This window comes from Psammomys obesus, unplaced genomic scaffold, assembly GCF_907164565.1.
Source record: "Psammomys obesus unplaced genomic scaffold, mPsaObe1.curated_primary_1811, whole genome shotgun sequence".
Taxonomy (NCBI): Eukaryota; Metazoa; Chordata; class Mammalia; order Rodentia; family Muridae; genus Psammomys; species Psammomys obesus.
In genome coordinates this window covers 13,356,625-13,369,334 of record NW_026596134.1, presented here as the reverse complement: position 1 = coordinate 13,369,334, position 12,710 = coordinate 13,356,625, and positions in this window count along the sequence as shown.

The following is a 12,710-nucleotide window of genomic DNA, read 5'->3' as shown; positions in this document are numbered from 1 at the left end:
CATTATAATCTCCAAACCTATGGTCACGTTTCCTCTACCTCCCATGTCACTTCTTCCTGTTTTTCCTTTCATAATGACTGCTCTGGTTCCCTGAAACTCACCCACACACCCCACCCAAATTTAATCACACCCACAAAGTGCCTTTTGCCATGTCGGGTCATGTTTGACATATTTGGGGGATTCATGGACATTGTATTTTGTAACAGAAAAAGATTGTTTAAGAGATAGTGGATGAAGAAAGCAATATGGATGGTGTAATCCTATTCATGTGCATTTTTAGAAAGAATTCTATTTTCTGTGTATGTGGATAGAGAGAATTCAGTACACAAAGGCTGATACATGTGCTTATCTCTGGAGAAAAAGAGAATCAAGTACAGATGTGAAGGGGTTATCACTGTTTATTTACACACTAGAGAATTGAGTCTTTGTAGTGTTATATAATACATCATATTTTCAATCCCTGTGATGAAAATCTTAGGGATGATCAAGAGAAAGGAATTCTTTCTCTTCTGACAGCCCTTTCCTGGCCCCTTTGAGAAGCTGAGGGAGGGGCTCCCTCAGGCTACATTCATGACCAAATACAGGGTCATCTCCAGTCAGGGCTGAACATGTATTTTAAAAAATAATAATAATGTAACTCACAGGTAGGGTGTTCCTTGTTTGTTAGGTTCTGCCTCCCTGATATCTTTTAATTTGCTAGAGAACTCTAAACTGAGCAGTCTACCCAGCTGCTGTCATAACGCTCTACTGCGTCCATGTAAATTGCTTCATTCTTTGATACCCTGCCATTGGTTGCTGGGTTCTAATTAGCAGCCAGTATGTAACACAGGCCAAGTTCTGAAAATATTCTGTTTTCACAAGCAGCCGGCTTCCCTCTTATTATGTTAATAATGAAGATATTCCCTGTGGTACCTTGGGACTGCATATCTGATAAAAGCCAGCAGAACAACGGCATGTTTCAGACATTCATGCTGAATAAACAGAACAAGCAGAAATGGTAATGGCCCCAACACAGCCCTTCACGGGAATATAAATGCAGAAAATTCTCATTTAGAATCCCTTCCAGTTTGCTCTATTAAGTGAGGACACTCCATTCCATCAAATATCTAAGACTGGTATCCAGATGGAACCCATATCATATTATTACTGTGCTCCCAAGGCTAACAGAAGCTCAGATAGTGGCTTCTACATACTTTGGTGTAGTTTCAGGGCTAGAGAGCTGTTGATAGTAAGCGTAGCATCTGGCAACCATCCCGGCCTTGTTTGTTTCTCTGTTGCTATGATAAAACACTGACCAAAATTACCTTGCAAGAGGAAAGAGCGTAGTTTTGTTTCCAGGTTATAGCCCGTCTTTGATGGATGCCAAGGCAGGAACCCAAGGCAAGATCCTGCATACAGGGACTGAAATAGAGGCCACAGGGGAATGCTGCTTACTGGCTTGCTCCTTCTCCCTTGCTTAGCCACATATATATGTAGCCCAGGCCCCCTTGTCTAGAGATGGCATAACCCACATTGGACTTAGCCTTCCTATATCAATTAGCAATTAAGAAAATATGCCCAGATAAGACATCTTCCCAGCCAGTTCTTCAATCATTCTCGGTCCATAACTACGGAATCCCTGTTGTGGTGTAGTCAAGAGAAAGTGACCTAGATTATACCTTTAATGATCTTTATGTTTTCAAACATGACTGCAGTCAACAGTTTTAAATGAAGCAACAGATGGATTAAAGCCAGAGAATCCTAGAGGATGTGAACAGAAAGGAGAAGATAAAGATAGAAGATGGCAGGGGTCGCTGTGAGATGGAATGAGCCTTCAAACACACACCCTGGCTCCTGGATGTATTATGGGCCAAATGTTAGCACTTTTTTTTTTTAATCAAAGCAGATTACAGGAAGATAGGTCAGTCTAAAAGACTAGGCATTTCAGTTTCTGAGCTTTCCAGAATGATCCCTCATTTCAAATGAAGACAATCTCCTTCCTGTTACACTTCATGCAGCTATCAGTTTTATCTTCTTCATTTTACTCCCCCCACTCTGTACTTGATTACTACTTCCTTTGAGTATCACACACTTGTAATCCTAGTCACAAATCAGGACAATAACAAGCAGAAGTTGTCTTCTTATTAACCCTTCTTTGCTTAGTGTGTAACAAGTCTGCCTGGTAATAAGAAATCTTTCACATGGTCAAACAGAATAGTATAAGCAACTCCCCAAATACAGACTTTGCTTGCTGCCCTCAGTTGCCTCTCAGAAGCTGAAGCCCCTATAGTTGAAGACACTGCAGACTTTGGATACAGGACTCAGATAATTTGTGGTGGGTCTGACTCTAAAGCCTGCTTCCTGGAGTCTAGTGTCCCTGGTCCCAGAAAGTACTATGTAAGCTTCCAAGAGAGTGAAACAATTAATAGTCCAATCCGGATACAACACCTATGAACCACAGGAAGTACCAGCACTCACATGTAGGTGATAACCAACAACTGTCTAATTGAACTTAAGGCCTACTCAACAGGAGCGAAATCATGCCTGGTGCTGGAAACCTAGCCACCTACCTGAGGCTAGTAAGGTTGTGGATCTTTAAACTGAATTTACTCTTGCCGCTTTGCTAGCCCAGCATAATTCTGTACTATATTCTAAATCTTATCTTTATACCCACATATAAGTAGCTTCCATCTCTCATCAAATAAGCTTCTCTCTACAGCAAACAGAGACCAGCACAGAAAACCACAACTGAACACAATACAGACCTCAACAGATTATGACGAGCCTAACCCCAAGGGATATATCTGTATCACAGATCTTCATTTATGGCTCAAGAACCATCAAGGAAGAAGGTGGAAAGACTATAAGAACCAGAAAAATAGGAAGTCTTCTGTTAAAAAAAAAAATGAAAGAGAGAGAGAAGAAAGGAAGGAAGGGTCTCTCATAGAAAAGGCTGCAAAAACAAGAGGTAAACACTGGCAATACCAATAGAGATGATAACGCAGAGGTAGAGGAATGTCATAGGGTAATACCCTGGACAGAGAACTACAAAGAAATGACTCCTGAGCTTTAGGGAGAGTTAGCCTGTACCAGGAATATACACCTTAGCTGGTTGTCCAATACAAAGTGATCAGCCCTGAAAGCACAAACAATAAAAACGAACTCAACACGTTGAATTTCTATATGTCTGCAAACATGTACATGTATGTGAGTGTGTATAAAATAATTAAAGAAAAAACAGGGTAGAAGAGGCTCTCAATTTGAGAGTGATGGGGAGACATAGAAGAGGTTAGAAAGTTAGATGGGGGGGGTACATGAGAGAGGCTTGAAGAAAGAAAGGGAAAGTGATGTAATTAGCTTTTAATTAAAAGTGTGTAAAAATGTGCCTGCCACCCAGTAGACAACTTTTTCCTTCATTTAATTTTGCTGAAAGAATTTATTTTCAATTTCTCCCAAAATCTGGAAAAATTCTGCTATTTGTTTGACTTCTCCGAACATAGGTAGACATGGAAGTTGAGAAAAACAAAGACACTGGAATTATGCAACTATCGAGGCTCAGCCTTCTAATGCTGTGACCCTTTAATTCAGTTCCTCATGTTGTGATGACTCCCCAGTCATAAAATTATTTTGTTGTTACTTCCTGACTGTAATTTTGCTACTGTTATGAATTGTGATATAAGTATCTGATATGCAGGCTATCTGATATGTGAGTCCTAAAGGGGACTCAACCCACAGGTTGAGAACACGTTAATTAAGGCATGGTTAAGATTTAGTTTCTAACAGAGACCACCATTCCAGCTGCCTAGACCTTGATCCTCTCTTTGTAATTGAAAGACAGAAAAGGATGTAGGAGGCTCAGCATGTACCACTGTGACTCCCAGTAACGAGGGAACCTCCAGGATATTAGTGGTGTCTTTCTACTCTGTTAAAACAGTGACCTTAAGGGTTAGCATCCACAGAACTGTCTCTAAGGTACACAGAAAGGGATCCAAAATAGGAACAAAGGCTTATGCTGCATATCTGTCTCCCTGAGTAACATATTGGCATTCTATCCATCTTAAACAAGACTTTGACCCAAAGCAACAGCACATCCAGTCAAGTTTTGCTACAGATGGCTCAGTTTTTGAGGATGATTTTACAAACAAGGTCTGTGCACTACTCCATCATGCCAGAAGAAAGAGAGTTAGTTCGTCTTGCAAAATCTTGACTTCTAATTATTCTCTCAAACCTATTTGTCTGGCTGGCCCAGTTGTTCAATGTTCATATTTATTCACAACATTAAATAATCTTGAGAGCAGATGAACAAGTATATACAGACAGCCTTTGAATGTTTCAGGATATCAGACTTCAACCAAAAGTGATTCCTTCAACACACAGAGTTTTGCTGATAGCTGAATGCAAAACTCTCCAAAAGAAGAGGGAGAAACTAGAGGAGAGAGCAGGGAGGAAGATAATGAGAAGAATAAATGGGAGGGGAAGGGGAAAAGAGGGAAGGAGAAAGGAAGAGGAGATGATGGCAAAGGGTTCTAGGCAGATTAAAACAAAAATTAAGTCAAGAGTCTATACATATGCTCAGAAAAAGTGTAGAGAAGGCAGATGATGAAATTCAAATTAAAAGCACTGTGGAAGTGGTCATAAGGTCCGTGATTGGACAGTCAGTGAATTAACCAGGGGAATTAGAGTAAATTCAGCTGGACAATTTGACATTACTCTGCTAAAGGCGCTGATATTTACCAATGAAGTGTAGTTAAAATTGGATTCTTGGAGTAAATAGGAAGGTCTGAAGTGAGTGATAATGAACTGCCCTGTGGAGGAGCCTTCACCCCTGTTGCTATGACAAACATGGAGCTGTTATAGCAATGCCCTGGAGCCCTTTCTGCTGCAACTGGCTTTCCTGCTGCTGCATCGGAATCTTCAAACTCTCCACTATCCATCCAAACTGGACAAGACCTGGAGAGGGTAAACAAGATAGCTAAACAGAATCACGTGGTCAAGAATCCTCAGGTCTTGAAATTTAATTCACAGACTAAAGATGCTATAGCTCAAGAAAACTTGAGACATGCATGAATGGTGGTTTTCCATGCTGTGCCAGTAACTTTTACAAACAACGGGCTCAGTGAGTGATGGAAGATGCAGGCACGTAGAAGCCAATGGCCTGAAGTTGAGCTCCTGATTAATAAGGAAGGTGCTGGCCACTTTAAAGCTAGAAAAAAAGTAAGAGTTTATGAAAAACAGGAAAAGGTCTGAGGGCCTGGATAAATAAGGATGGTTTGGCACTAAGCAGGAACACAGGTGGCTGACCATGTGTACCTTACTTTAAATGAGAAGGCAGTTTCATTCTCTCGAATTAATTTGAACTTGAAATTGGGAAAGCATGCTCCCTTCCAAAGGCCGGTTTCTGCCCCTGAAACTCTGAGTGTCATTAGAAAGCAAAGAAAGGCATCCTGGGAATCTTTAGTTCTCTGTGATCTGGTGTCCAGTGGGCTGTCCAGCCTCCCAGGGCTGGGAGGAGGGCCTAGTGCTATAGGAGAAGAGACTGCAGTTTTCAGTCTAACTCTGACTTACCATATGGTTGTTAAGAAAATGCTGGCTGAGTAGAATGTGAAGTTCATGAGGATTTTTAACTGCAACAGTCATTAAAAAGTGGCTAAAAACAAAGAAGTTCATAACCACATTTAACTATGAGGCTTTTTCTAAAGGAGGATCTTAAGTGCCTTGAATACTTTTATTTATAGGATCTTCAAATATCAATTGAGTTTGATATGCTTTTCCTGATACATCCATTTTCAAATACATACATAAGAACAAACACTAAATACTACAGTCTATATTGTTCACGTATTGATTTTACAGTTTAGGACAACCATAAACATTCCTACTCCCACATGGTTTCTATAGGCCAGGAATGAAAAAGCAGCATAGTTTTCTTCGGGGCCTCCCATATGATCACAGACTAACTTAAGCTGAGTTTTCATCCTCTGAGGATTGACTGCCTTATAGAATCCACTTCCAGGAAAGCAAACCAATCTTGCCTAATAGCAAATGAACCCATTCCTTGATACAGAAACTTCATCATAGCCCATAGATTCAGTCTCCAAGGGGGTCCCTAGTAAAGGGAGCAGGGGCTCTCTCTGGCATGAACTCAGTGGCAGGCTCTCTGATCATCTCCCCCTATGGGGTGAAGCCTTGCCAGGCCACAGAGGAAGACAATGCAACCAGTCCTGATAAGACCTGATAGGTTAGGGTCAAATAGAAAGGGAAAAGGACCTCCCCTATCAGTGGACTAGCAGAGGGACATAGGGGGAGAAGAGTGAGGGAGGATGGGATTGGGGGGGAGACAAGGGAGGAGCCACAGCAGGGATACAAATGGAATAAATTGTAATAAATGATAATAATAAAAAGTGGATGCTCCCAGCAACGAGCATTCTAAGCAGACAGTGACTCCAAGACTAACCTCTCAGACACCCAGATTTCATCTGGCATGCCCTTCTGCCATCTTTATTATAATACCTAAAATCTGTCTTCTCACCCAACCACTGGAGCTAGAGATCCAGCCATCAGGCACAATCCAGTAGGAAACAGAACTCAGGATGTAAAAGCAAAAAGATCCATACCATCACAGACCTACTTTTCAGAGCATCTAACCAATGTCCTCTGTTTTCATCCCTTTAGTCAAAGTAGCTGCATCAGATCATAATTGAATTTGGAAAAATACACCTTTCAGGAAAGCATCCTCCCACTCTAAATAAAACCATCTCTGTAACCAAGGAAGAAAAGTAAAATGGCCATGAAATCAGCAGCAAATAGTTTCTGTCTTCTCTGTTTTGTTGAATTCTCTGGAGAGTTGTGTTATGTCATAATCCCCACATGCTATCTTCCCAGATGGACATATACTTTCAGAGGTTGATGAGAAATACAAGGCATAGCGGCACACACCTGAACCTCCAAAGCCTGGAGGACAGAAGCAGACTAAACATTGGAGGCCATCATTGGCCAAATAGCAAGATCCATTTCAAGATAAAAGCCAAATAAAATGAATGAGTGGATTGATGAGTGGATGGATGGATGGATGGATGGATGGATGGATGGATGGATGGATGGATAGATGGATGGAAAAATGAAAAAAAAAGTACCTGGAACATAGCCGCTACAAAGGAGGCACCTTGACTATGTAAATTCAACATTGTGCCTGGAATTATTTCACTGTAAGGACCAGAAGGCTGTCATGTTTCCCTAAGAGTCTTTCTTACTGGTTCCTAAGAGTTGAACTAGCCAGTAACTTTATGACACTATTCTCCATCTTTGTCTTATCCCCACCATGTGGCTGGGGCCCATTTGAACATTAGGCTGAAACTCAAAGCCATTTTGCCATTCTCTCTCCCTGACATTTACAGGAAAAGGCTGAATTCCCTGCCTAATAAACTGTGAGGTGCTGTCAATAGTGGGTGTTAGAAAAGAATACAGAAACAAACAGAGCATCATTTACGCTGATGGAGGAGGTATATCACCCTTCCTCTGTACCCAGGTGGCACAATAAGTGCAAATCAAAAGTCCTCACAGGCTGAAAGAAAAAAATATTCCCCGGATTTCTTACAGGAAGGAATTACATACCTGCCTATACAGTGCAATACATGTCCCCTTTAAAAAGAAATAATTTCTGAGCTCTTCAGCACAAGACTTACAGTGGAAAGACAGCACTGATATTAAATTTTAATATACCCAATATTGTCATGTAACAATAAATCAGCCAGTAAAAAGCAGCATAGCTTTTTTCCCCCTGGCCCTGGAAAGGCTTACAGAGCTTTAATTTGAATGGATGTTGGGTTATGATTATGGGTTGGGATGGCGAAAAGCATGAATTTGTGTCTCCATAGCACTCTGATAGGATTGTGTGAACAGTTTATGTAATATCGCAGTGGGCTGTTCTGTTAGTGTCAATCAGTGTTCGCTTCTCTTCTTAATACAATAGGCTGCGAAGGTGATAGATTTTAGAAGCTGAACTAATGATAAAGGGAAGGATTGAATGGTCCAATCTCTCTCCACCCTCCCCAGTGGGCTTTGGCAAAATGGTCTATTTTTACTCCTATGCTCTCATGTGGGGAAATTGGCCTATACATTTATTAATAATAGAGAAAAAAACCTGAAAGGCTTGAAAATAAACTTCCCAAAGGTGGACTTATTCAGCCATCTACAGTCAAGATTGACCCTGTTTGAAACTTTCTGTTCATGACTGGAGTTTGAAATCAGACAAATCTTGATTCTAAATCTGGACTGAAATCCTGACTCTGCCACTTAGCTGCTTGTGTAACTTCTGATGTGCTGTTAAGTCTCACTTGTCTCTTGTGAACCGGACAGGCGCAAATCGTAATTTGTAGAGATGGAGGAATGGAGGGGTAGAACCTTATAGAAAAAGGCAAAACCTTGCATAGTTATAGACAAATGCTTCACCTGCCTTGGTATTTCTGAATGTTAAATCCAGGATTCTTTGGCCACAGCCTGCATGCTTTCTTACCAGGAAGGTCTTGTCTCCTTAGTTCATTACTCTTAGAAGACTAAATAGATCTGCATTTAAAGTGATTAATGGGCCAGGGCACCTGCGAGGCTTCCTAACTAGGAGGCCCTATCAGGAGCGTTATTATTGTAAGGGGTTTTTAGGTTCTCTCCACGACACTGCTGGAGGTGACGCAAATGACCCTGACCCTACAGATTTTTCACTATGGCATGAGTGGGGGAGGGAAGGGAAAGACCCTAACAAAATGCCACTGTTTTAACCAACAAAACATGTTCAAAGCCTTTCTTAAATCCTTAAATCTTAAAGCCAGGGAGCCCTGGCTTTCTGATCTATGTGCTGCACTGGATTTTGATTTATGAGAGTTCAAGGATATAGAGGACCTGGGCATTAAACACAAAGCCACCTTAACCCTAAGCTCGTGGGGACACTGTCACCTCCGCCAAGAGAAAAGAGTGCAACGGTAAGACAGTTGACAGTGGGGGTCTCTGCACAGAACACAGCTCCCAGAAAACAGTTTCCACTGCTGTGCCCAAGCAAGCAGTGCTCAGCCCGAGTTCCCTCACGCAGTTACATGACAGCCACACCTTCTCTCACAGGCAGAATGGCACAGCAGTGCTCCTAGCCATGCATCAATCATCCTGGCAGACAGAAATACATTGGAGGTTATCGCAACCATGGTAAAAGCCAACACCTGCTCAGGGAGCGAGCTGCGAGGAGTCATGGAGAGAATGATGGATAGGTCTAAACAGATAACGTTTCTTTTGTGGCGATGTTACATCACCCTTAAATAGAAAACGTGATTTACTTTCCCCAAGGCTAACTATGAGCAAGACAGTGCTTTGGGGCCCACTTTGTTGCTAGGGGTGTACCTCGAAAAACTTTTTTCCCCCATGCTTTTACAAGTAAGAAAGAAAAGTAGCCGATGACCACCAGAGCAGCTACCACTTACTAAATGCCAAGCCCTGAGCTATTTATGTTCTCCTAGTTCCTGATGATGGGTCTGGGCACTGATAACATTGTCCTAAAATTACAAAAGAAAATAATGAAAGCCATGATCCTTAGAGACATTAATTGGTATCTATGATAGCTTACTCCTCTATAGGCTAAAGAAATAGTGATGAATAGAAAAGAGAGGCTGGGGCTGGAGAGCTGGCTGTATGGGTGAGAGTACTGACTATACAAGCATAAGGATCTGAGTTCCCCGAGTTCGGATCTCTAGCACCTACATAAAAACCTCGGCGTTGCATGTCTGTGACACTAACCTTGTGGGAGGTAAAACAGGAGGAGCCACCTTTTGGTCTAGCTCCGGGTTCAGTGAGATAGCCTGTCTCAAAGAAATAAGATGGGGAGAGGGATAGTGTAGGAGACCCAACCTCACACACCACCTTCACAAACACTTGCAAAAATGCACATACAGTACCCACACATAAATCACACTCATATATATACATATATGCACACACATATATTTTTAAAAGACAGAGCCCCTCACTGTGAGAAACTAACCTAACAGCAATGAAAAGAGCTAGGATAAATATTAAACGAATAAATAACTGATTCCAAGTACTGATAGTAATTCACACATCCCTCCTTTCAAGATCAAGTCACATGATAAATATAGAGCAATTTCTTAGGAGAAGAAATCTGCTTTTAACTAAAAAAATAGAGGGCCAAAGTGGAGCATCAAGGTGGAGTGCTGGGCTGTGAAGGCATGGTGGAGAAAAGCTTCATGAGCAGAGAGAAGAAAATACTAGGGAAGCAAAGAAGATAAAGGATAAAGGGCCCATGTCCAGGAGGTAGTGGATACTTAGAAATGGAACAGTTGAAGTGCCGAGGCTCATCCTAAACTAGACATCTGGAACATATCATAGCCAGTGTCCCCTAAGACTGTCTTAAAACCTGAAAAGTGACTCAGCTGTACATATTGAGATGAACACAAAGCAATGTACTGAGGAGTCCAGGCCATAGGATTGGAGCTAGACTCCAAATCCCCACCTTACTTCACACTGACTATAGGATTTCATTTAGGGAAGCTAGCGGACTCATCAAAGGCCTTCATTCCCTCATCTGAAAGAGAAAAGAATCACATTAGTCCCTTCCCCAGGAGATTATTGTGGAATTGGAGACAAGCTGTATGGGGGATGACGTACTGACAGTGTTGCTTTCACTACTCTTAGCGGTTGACTAAATGGATGAAAGAAACATTATTTAGTATGTATCAAGGTGTAAACAGATCCTGGTCCTAGAAAACTATACTACACACACTCATACACAGCTTTTCTCATTTTAAGATAAAAGATGATACATGTATTTGTTTGCCATTTCCTAAGAAATGACCTCAAATAAGCCTTTTTCCTTCAAAGTCTCATCTCACAAAGAACATGTGTAAATCAAGAGTGTTCAAAGAAACAGAAAGCAGATATATATCTATAGAGAGATCTGGGATAAACAATTGGCTGGGAGGATTGTAGACATTGACACATTCCCAAGCCTACAGGAGCAGCAGATCTAGGTCCTCCCATCTCTCAAGTACTGAGGACCCAAGACTCCTGTGGTACAATTCCAACTCAAGAATGCCAGGCTCACAGCAAAGAAGAACCAGTGCTTAGGTCTGACACTGACGGCTGGAACTATTCCATGTCCCAGCTCAAAGGAGTACTACCTTGCTCAAGAGGAAGTCAACCTTTTGTTCTATCCAAGCATTCAACCAGCTAGGGAAGGTCTGCACAAATTAGAGAGAGCAGTGTGCTTTACCAAGTCTACCAATTTAAAAATCAACACTAATCCAAAATTACTCATTTGTGAGTATACCTAAGTAATATTCAACGGAGTATCTGAACACTCCATGACCAGTTGAGTCGACAGATTAATCTAGCAATTAAATCCAGTTAAGATGGTTTTCCTAGAATGGGAGGGCTGGGGAGTGAATAGAAGTCACCCAGCTCCAAAGAATCTGAGTGGCCTAAAACTGAATGCCTGCTTCGTACTTTGCCTAATACTAAGAGTACATGTTGCCCCCAAATGGAAGAATCTCACATGGAAACCACTGGGAAAAAAATCAGGAAATACTGGATCATAAGTCACCTGAGAATGCAATAATGAAGGTCTCTAGGCTGGTGAGGCAAGTGTCACCAAGAACAGTCATATTTAAAGATCCAAGTCCTTCAGTAAGTGACCATCTTCAATTTCAACTACAACAATAACAACAACAATACTCTCACCCATTGATTTATGGAGATCTTGTTACCCTTTGCCTGCACTGAATTAACCCTTTTAAAGCTCAGGGAGAGACAGACTAACAATTTGGTTAGTCTCTTATCTCCAAAAACACCAAACACAGCCTTTGGGATCAGAGTCAGTTTAATTTGAGGATGGAAGATGTGAGTGTGTGTTTTGGATCAACCCAAACCTGATAAACATACGTTAACATGAGTGTATAACTTGTAGGGAAGGTTCCACAAATAAAAGCTAAAATAATCACTTACAATCAAACAGGTGTAACAGGACTCTCCACACAGTAGCTGGTGCTTTCAGTATTATACAAGGGCACAACAAACCTCCCAGGTGATCAAAGAACATTCTAAGCCTGAAAGACTTATTTTAGTTCACTTGGATCACTGTAACAAAATATCATAGACTCACAACACAACAGAAATTTATTTCTCACAGGTCCGGAGGCCAGGAAGTCCAAGCTTATGACTCTGGTAGATTCAGTGTTTGGTGGACCCCTATTTCTTACAGCTGTCCTCGCATGGCAAAAGAGATGAGCAGGCACCCAGGCATGTCTTCCATGGGGGCACTAACACCAATCATGAGAACTCTGCCCTTGTGACCTAATCATATCCCAAAGCACTTCATCTTCATTAGCTTTTTAATGTAATCATTCAGACTACGGCGCTGCTTTTACTTGGACGTGATCCTGTATTAAGTAGTTTATCTGAACAAAGATAATTTAATAAAAAATGAAGATGTTCTGTATTTGCATTGTGATCAGGGCAAGCCTCTAGTTGGTAAGTGCCCCCAGACAAATGAAAGCTAGTCAATAGTGATCCGAAAGGAAAAGTCAAGTATCCAAGGTCAAGGACAACAAAAACACCAATGTTTGTCTTGAGGGTCATTACCAAAGGGACAGTCTCTCTCTCTCTCTCTCTCTCTCTCTCTCTCTCTCTCTATATATATATATATATATATATATATATATATATATATATATATATAT